At 51.0% G+C, this 8772-nt stretch overlaps 1 long non-coding RNA gene across 1 annotated transcript; it reads left to right on the top strand.

Annotated features, from left to right (window-relative positions):
* The first annotated feature begins 753 nt into the window (after positions 1–753).
* On the top strand, positions 754–1866 carry LOC104864615. The gene is made up of 3 exons (XR_780952.1): positions 754–1089; positions 1190–1246; positions 1592–1866. It is a non-coding gene; the product is annotated as an uncharacterized LOC104864615 (long non-coding RNA).
* The last annotated feature ends 6906 nt before the right edge of the window (positions 1867–8772 follow it).

The raw sequence follows: 8772 nt of genomic DNA, 5'->3' as shown, positions 1-8772 counted from the left end.
GGGTGCCACTGAGCTAAATCCCCGGCCCCTTCCAGGTCCTTTTGAAGATGCACATGTACAGAGGAGCACAGACAGACCTGCTGCACTGAACACGCTGTTAGTGTGAGTTATGACTTCGCAACACTTAGAAATCTGGTCCACAGCCTTTGTGTGCACTCTGATCCTGGGTCCCACACTAGACCCTGTGGTCCTCTTTGGCAGGCTCCACCCCTCCCCTGCTTGCCCCATCTGACTTGAAATATATTCAAAGACCATGTGGACATTGTCCATCCTTGTTGCCAGCTTTAACCCTATCCCAGTTTGCCTGGTGCCCTCGAACTTTCCGGGGAGAGCCCCATTCTCTTGCTTGGGTGTGGCTGAATTCCTAGGTGCTGTTCTGTAGGAACTATCAGAAAGGGCTGCCTCTTAGCTGAGTGTGGCGGCAATTACAATACCTGCAACCTCAGCTACTCAGGAGCCTGAGTCAGGAGTGTCTGTGAAGCATGCATGGGGCCCTGGGTTCAATCAATCCGCTCCCAGAAAAACATAAAAAGCATTAATCAATCCGCTCCCCCAATACGAGAGGCTGGGGAGAGAGAGAGAGAGAGAGAAAGGAAGAGGAGGAAGAAGAGGAGGAGGAGGAGGAGGAGAGCAGGAGGGATGGGAGGGGAGGAAAGAGAAGGGAAAGGGAGAGAAGGAAGGAAAGGAAGGGACGGAGGGAGGAAGGATGGATGGGAGAGAGGGAGGGAGGGAAGAAGAGAGGAAGGCTCTATCTCTTTGTGATGGAAAAACAGGTCAGCAGAGGACAAAGCAGGGGCGCAGGCAGAAGAGGAGGGAGACAGAGCCCAGGGAGCCCTGTGTGACCCCTTGCATCTAGCCATGCCCAACACAGCCCTACCTTTCACCATTACTTAGGCCAGTAAGTGCCCCCTTTTTTCATTAACGTGTTCCCGCTGGAGCCACAGGCAATACACGGGTGACTGTCCCATCGCATGGCTGTACAGCTGGTGGTGAAGTGGCACAGCCGTGCATCTCATGGGTGCTGTATCCTGATTCCAGTGCCACCACCCTCACGGAGAAGCCATGGGGAATGATCTCTGCACAGGACAGGTAATAGGGGCTGAGTGACCAGTCTAGGCCCTGACGTGGAGTCTCTACATCCGCCCTCTCCCCATCCAGCAGAGCACCCCTCTGAGTTTGTTTCTTTCAGGAAAGCCTTTTGATCAAACAAGCCATTCCCAGGCCATTAGCAGAACTTCAACAGAAGGTAGGAATGCTAGGTTACTTTTTTTTTTCCCTCCATTTCTTTTATTTTCAATTTTCTGCCTGCGAAGTTCTTTTCCCCTCCTTTCGCAGCCGAGTTGCTAACTTGCATATTGCAGGCAGCTCCTACGAGCTCAGTCCCGAAGTGCTACATGTCTGTAACAGACACTCTGCGAGTAGCGCTTAGCTACAGGGGGGGCTGGTGGGCCTCGCTAAAATTACATTTCCATTTCGGTGCCTATGTTTTTAAGCTGTTATTTTAGCATTTCTGACTGGTTCACAGTTGACACCTACTGATGGAAAATTAAATGAAACTTGGCCAAGAACTCGCCTTCCTTCTCCTCCCCAGGCTGGGCTTCAGCTCCGTTTTGGAAAGAGACACAGCTGCAGAGGGACAGAAAGGCTCCCTGATTTGGGAACGAAGTCTGCAGAACTGTCCCAACTCTACCCAAGGCCCTGGGACCTGGGGGCAATAGCCCCCTGCCTCTGGACCCAGCCACTTCTTTGTCTGGGAAGGAGAACCAAGTGGAAATGCGGGGAACCACAGGGTGTCACAGGATGTCCTGCTGTCTGTCTGACCACACAATGGCAGCATGAATGCTGGGAAAAATCTTGGCAAATAATAGGTGCTCAACAAAATGTGGGTTGTGTCAGTCTTAGTCCTCTCTCCTAGCCATCTCATCTGACATCCTTTGGATTGACTTACACTGCAGACTGCTTAACTAAATGATGACAGAATCATGGGCTTCTTGTCCTCCTGGTATAGTTAACAGATCACGCCCCACTTCCAGGCTGCACCTCCATTACCCGTCCATCTCAGCGAGAGGTCTCCAGCACTGCCCTTGCTGGGGATGGTGTCCTAATCCACGGAGCCACATGCAACACAAAGTCCCCCTTCCTCTTCCTCCTGCCACACCAACTCCCAGAACCATGTGCTTGAAGCTGCAGGATGCCCTTTCCTGCCCGCCAGCACGCTATGGGGCAGTGTCACTACAGCATGTCATGGGACAACCCCAGACCCGCACTGTCACCATCTAGCCCCTGCTACCCAGTGAGCACTGGGACCATGGATGTATCCATCCTTGCTCATCCTTATCCTTGGTACCAGCACAACACTTGACATACAGAAATGGGTTAGAAAATGTCCCATAAGAGGACTTGCTGGGCATGGTGGTGCATGCCTGTAATCCTAGCACCAGGGAAGCTGGGGCAGGAGGATCGCCACAAGTTTAAGGCCAGCCTGTGCTACATAGTGAGTTCAGGGCCAGCCTACACTATGTAGTGAGCCCCTGCCTCAAAAACAAAACAAAACAAAACAAAAAAACAGAACAACACAAAATACAAGTGGAAGGTAAGTAGTCATCTGTCTCCATGGGAAAGGCAAAGGTAGATTACGAGTGCATCAGCCAGGACAGGCCAGCTCTGCTGTGGCAACAACAAGCCCCTGAGATCAGAGACAGGCCTCAGTGAGAGCTGGTTTCCAGCTCAGGATCCAGGTCCTCTCCCTCTGGGCCTCATCTGCTTAGACCCCCATGTGACACAGGCAATCTGGGCTGGAAGCCCAACTACAGAGACCTGGGAGAAAGCTACATTCTTTGTGCCACGGCCTCCCTGGCTGTTCAGCAGAAGTGATGTCCTGGGATGTGTCTGGTGGGCTGCTCCTGGGGACTGAATGACAGCACACATGTACTACATCTGTGCCTGGACAGCTTCCCACAGGGGCCAGAACTGGACTTCATCCACAATGCTTGGATATGGGTAAGTTTGTGCTGTTCGACCAAATAGGCCTCTTAAACATGGATGTAATGTCAGCCAGTACAGTGCAGTTCTTGACCCAGAAGCACAGCTGGACATTTGGGTGGTTTCCTACTTGGAAGGAGTGGTAACTTGTGAGCCCCATCAGGTCTTGCAATTGCCTGGGGTTCCTGGGGGAGTGGCTTAGGGGCACGGCTGAGGACCCAGAGATACAGCAAGGAGCTCAGGAGGGAGACAGCAAAGTACACAGAAAACCATCCAGGGCTTCCCCACATCCTGCCCACCCTTTGCAAGATGGCCAGCCCAACCGTAGCCAGCCTTCCCCACTGCCCACGTATTCCCTCTTCCCGGGCCCCCAGACTGTCCTTAGAAGGAGCCCGGTCTCTGCCTGCCTAGCCTGCCTTCTCTCAGTGACAGTGATGGAGAGCTAGGGCAGCAACCACCTTGCCTTAGATCTCTATTACCCCATCAGACACGATGCATGACCTGAACAGAGAGTAAGGACTTAAAAAATGTGTGCTGAGATTGAGATGCACATCACTGAGCTGGTGGCTTTCCCTGGGGCCAGTGCTGGGCCCCAATGAAAAGTGGGCTATTGATCTTATAAAGCTGTTGCAGTTGGGAGTAAATGGGGGACCTGGAAGGATACAAGAAGCTAGAAGGACAGGGATCAGTGGCAGCAAAGGAATTTCTACCTAAAGGAGCAGAGGAACAGCCAGACATGGGGGCACAGGCCTGTAATCCCTGTACTCTGAGTGGCTGAGGCAGGAGGATAACTAAATTTGAGCCCAGCCTGGGCAACTTAGTGAGACCCTGGCACAAAATACAAAAGGGTTGGGGATATAGCTTAATGGGAAGGTCCTGGTTCAACCCGCAGCATGGAAAAAAATTGCTAAGGAGCACTCTTGGCTGGGAAAGGAGAGCCAAGGGCTTATCACGAAGTCAAATTAACAAGCAGGCCTGCTGCTGTAACTTGGTGCATTTAGTGGGGGCAATGGGGAGGAACAGCTACAGAAACCAAGTGGGTGGTTCCAGAGAGATGTCAGCCTTCCCCTAGCCACCCAGCTAACGGTGCCAGAAGGCACCCCCTTCCTGCTAGATGTCAATGCCACCCTTCGCTGTCCTCACGAACGAGGGGCAGCAGTCTGAGTTGGCAAACCTGGCATCATCTCAGTCCCACCCATCCAGGGTGAACTTGGCAACCCACTTAACCCCCTGGGTTCCCACTTCCCCAGCTGTGAATTCAGGCCAACCTTCATATCACCCTTCCCCGCATTTTAAGCAGGCCACCTCCCTCATACAAAGGACAGCGAAGGAACTCAGAGCCTGGTGCCTGGTATCAGGGAGCAGTGTAGGCTGCAGCTGGGGATTACAGGGAAGCCACTGGAGGCCACCACTGGTGGCAATGCCTGCCCAGGAGGCTCCGCTCTTGTCAGAATATTAACACCCTGGACGCATTTGTGTCTCCTGTGATTGCGAGCATGGTTCCAGAAGGGTTATGCCGCATGCATATTTATGAGACAAGCCTAGACAAAGACTACCACATTTTAAAAGATGCAATTATCTCTAAAAAGTTCAGCTTTATTTTCATGCTAATGAATACAATATTTTTAAGCAAACCTAATTGGTTTGCCTGGGCTCCCATAAAAGCTCTCAACTCATTAGAGCTCTGAGGTCCCCTTCAAAAGGGGCTTTAGAGGGGACTGGGGGCACTGAGGGGGTCAGTGCCCAGGAAGCCATTTGTACAAGTTTTCAAGCCGTGAGTGCTGCTGTGTCCTCGCCACTCCCCTTCCCAGGCCTTTCAGCTGGGCCACCCTGGTGATCTAGGCCCTGGGAATAAGGATATCAGGGGAAGCTGAGGGCCAAGAAGAGTGTGCTCCCTTCTCTCTGCAGGCCTGCTGAGGCCTCCCTGATCCTCGGCCCCAAGGCACAGTGTACAGCTGCACAGGACAATACAGTCTATGAATGCTGGCCCTGAAGCTGTACAGCAACTCAGAAACCTGGCTTCCGCAGGATGGTCTGGGGACTTTGTGCCTCTAAGGTGTGCAGGAAAGACTTTGGGATCACCCTGAGCTTTTCTGCTTGAACACCTCCCCTTAACCACTTCCTTGGGCTGAGATCCAAGCACCTGGTAGCTACAAGGTGTTGTTCCAGAAATACCCAAGAAGGGTGACAAGGGGTTGAAGGAAACCAGTAGGAAGGAGGCAGAAAGAAGATGGGAGATCCAGGCCAGATGCTGCAACTCTACAACTTTGTGTCTCCACTGCCCCAGCTGCTGATCTTGAGATCCCACCCATAGCAGGCTTCTTCTGATTCCAAAGCAGCTTTGCCCAAGAACTGCTGGAAGAAGCAAGGACATACAGCAGAGAGGCAGAAAACAGCTCGTAGAAGTTAACCTTGTGAATTTGATTCCAGAGCCCTGGCTGGGTTGCATTTCCAGGACCAAGCTCTGGGGGCAACAGAGAATGGGCTAGAGAGGCTGATGGCAGAGGAGGGTATTGACTGGTGCTTAAACACCAAGCCAGGTAAACTGGGCATTGTGGTGCATGCCTGTAATCCCAGCACTCAGGAGGCTGAGGCAGGAGGACCCCCACTAGTTCAGGCTCAGCCTGGACTACACAGACAGACCCTGTCTCCAAAAACTAAAATTTAAAAAAATAAACCAAGTAACGCAAGAGGCACAGTGGTCCTCACCACCACCTGGGAGGGAAAGCATTGGTAATGAAACGGAAGCAGAATAGGAGACCTGGTGCCTGTCTGAGGATGCCCAGTGCATGCTGGACCAGGGTTGAGTCTAAGACTCAGATGAAGGCAGCATTACTTTGAGTTTAGTGAGGGGGGTTTCATGTTCCCTGCTGGGCCTCCTGCTGATCACCAGGGTATGACACAGGGGCTTTGGGCATCAAACTCCCAACCTGGAGGTGTCACTGCAGGGACCTCTCGGGAGCTCAGAGCCAAACCTACACCCTAGTCTTTATCCCACCTAATTGGCTTAGATTTATCAAAGTAATTTTAAAGGGGAATTGTATATGAAAGTAATTAGCTCAGCTGAACTAATTTTATTAAACAAGGCTGCCTTAGTGACAAACAGATCTGTTATTAATTTGTAACCAGGCAGCTATTTCATTCAGTTTGCAGCATTAGTAATAAGTCTGCGGCTGCCTAGGACCCAAGGCCAGACTCAGGCCTGGCCCCAGTGCCACCATGCAGGCATGGAACTCCGAAGGTCCTGCTCTCTCTGGCCTGTCTCCCTCTGTGATGTGAAGGTCTCAGACCAGAAGCTCCCCGAGGAATGCCCACCCTGCAGTGCTGTGTGCCTCATCTGAAAAACTGAAGATAACAGTGGTACCTAATTCCTAGAGCAGTGATAGTGAACTTTTTAGACTTTCAATGATACAGACAGCCCTCTGCAACACGCGTGCCATAGGTTCGCTGCCACTGTCCTAGAGTAACTGTGAGTATGAATTGAGGGAATGCCTGTCCAGTGTGAGTGTCTCAGCCAGGGCCAAGCACACAGAAGTGATGCAGAAATGTGGCTGCAGGTAGCTGGGAGCCGACAACCAGGGATGGGGTGGAACGGGAGGGGCTCGGCTTCCCCTAATCACTGGAACCCTGATTCTGGGTTGGCTCGGACCCATCTCCTTCCACCCTTTCTAAAAAGTGACAGTCACTCTGGTGGTCCTCAGGACTGTGCCTGAGTTTCTTCATCTCACTGGCCACCCTAGGGGACAAGCAAGATCATCAGATAAGCCTCAAACATGCGAATGGCTCAGGACACCTGCAGGGCTGATGGGAAAATGCTGCTTCCTGACCCTGCCTCCCAGAACTGGATCACATAGGCTGCTCCCAGATTTGGGTGCTTGGATGCCCTAGCCTCTGGTGGTGAGTTCTGCAGGACACCTCATACCTGCTGCCTTGGGGGTCTTTCTGTGCCTCTGCACACAGAAGAGGAAGAGCGGTTTCAAGAAGAAACTGAAAGTACATGACAGAAGGAATGGAAATAATATCAGGGATTTAGCTCAGTGGTAATGTTGCCTGCCTCACAAGTGCAAGGTTCGGCGTTTGATCCCTGGCACCAAAATAAATAAATAAATAGAATGATAGATAGATAGATAGATAGATAGATAAATAAATGTATGTAAATGTGTTATAGGAGTTGGGCGTGGTGGCGCACACCTGTAATCCCAGTACTCGGGAGGCTGAGGCAGGAGGATCGCTGTGAATTTGAGACCAGCCTGGACTACACAGTGCATTCCAGGTCAGCTTCAACTACATAGTGAGACCCTGTCTCAAAAAACCAAAAAAAAAAAAAATTTTTTTTACAGGGCCAAGGATTTAGCTCAATGGTTCCACTGCCTGCCCCACAAGTGCAAGATCCAAAGTCCCGAGTTTGATCATCAGTAACTAATAATAATAACAATATTGGCCACCAGCTCACTCATTCCTGGTCCTGCAGAATGCGTGGTGGGGCTGTGCTGGCCAGAGGTTTGTGCAGCTTGCGTTACTTTAGGGCTGCACTCTAGAGACACTGCTCTGAGTCTACCTTCTGTCTTGGCTCCTGAGAAGCAGGAAGCACTTGAGATTCAGGCTTTCAGCAAGTCGCTATTAACATCCCATCAGCACACTGTCACACAGACAATCACCTCCCCAGGTCACAAGAGCCCCCAGGCCCATCCCAGCACCACTTCTGCAATTAGGCCCTCTCTAATGCCTGGGAAGAGGCACTGTGTCTCCAGAAGGCTGCTATCAAATCCCAACACACAAATGTGCACACACCATTTAGCCAGATCCTCCCTTCCTCCCTCTTCCCTCCATCTCATTAGTGAAATTTCACCCATCCTTTGTGACCAACTCAAGGTCCACCTTCTCCTCTGCATTTCCCAGGCTCCCTCCAAAGCGGGCTGACTATGTGGTCACTGCAGACCAATAAAATGTGCTTCTTGAAGCTGAGTCAGTAAGAGCTGGCCACAGTATCAGAGCCCCACACTAAGAGTGTATTCACCTGCTACTGCTGTGTAACAATGAGCCCCAAACTCAGTGGTTTAAAATGGCAGTAAATAGCTATGTTCTCACCCAGTTGTTGTAGAGCAGAAATTCTGGAGCTGCTAGGCCAATGGTTCTCACTGGAGGTCTCTCAGTGGGAGTCAAGGCGTGAGGCAGGACTGCCAGCATCTGAAGCCCTGTGGACTGTGCTGCCTCAAAGCTCATGCCCTCCACAGCTGACAAATTGGGCTAGCTGTCGGGAGGCCATGGTTTTTGCCACATGCATCTCTCCAACTCATTCTTGGTGGCTGGCTCCCCCAGAGTGAGCCATACGTGAGACCAAACCTGAAGCAACAACATACTTTCTAGCTTGTCTTCAAATGTCACACAACTTCACATATTGGTTCCCTTATCTTCATGAGAACTGAGTCATCAACTCTAGTGAACACTCAAGGGTAGGGGAAATGGCTCTACGTTTGGAAGGGAAGAAGGGAAAGAACTGGTGGACATACTTTCTTTTAAAAGCACCACAAATGTTGTTCATGCTGGCAGAGAGGAAAAGAAACAAAAGCCTCCCTCCCCACATCACTCTGTGATCAGAAAGAAAGATTTTCCCAGAAGGCTTTTCCCTTACATACAGTTGGCTAAAACAGAGTCCAGTACTTGCCCTCTGGATGAATCACTGGCAGAGGGAAACAATCTCATGACTGGATTAAACCAATCATGAACTCTACTCTAAAACCAGGCTCATTTCTGCTTTCTTTCTTTCTTTTTTTTTTTTTTTTTTTTTTT

The sequence above is a fragment of the Fukomys damarensis genome, unplaced genomic scaffold (assembly GCF_012274545.1).
Source record: "Fukomys damarensis isolate Sample0158 unplaced genomic scaffold, DMR_v1.0_HiC HiC_scaffold_25, whole genome shotgun sequence".
NCBI lineage: Eukaryota > Metazoa > Chordata > Mammalia > Rodentia > Bathyergidae > Fukomys > Fukomys damarensis.
This window is presented reverse-complemented; position numbering and strand designations above follow the sequence as displayed.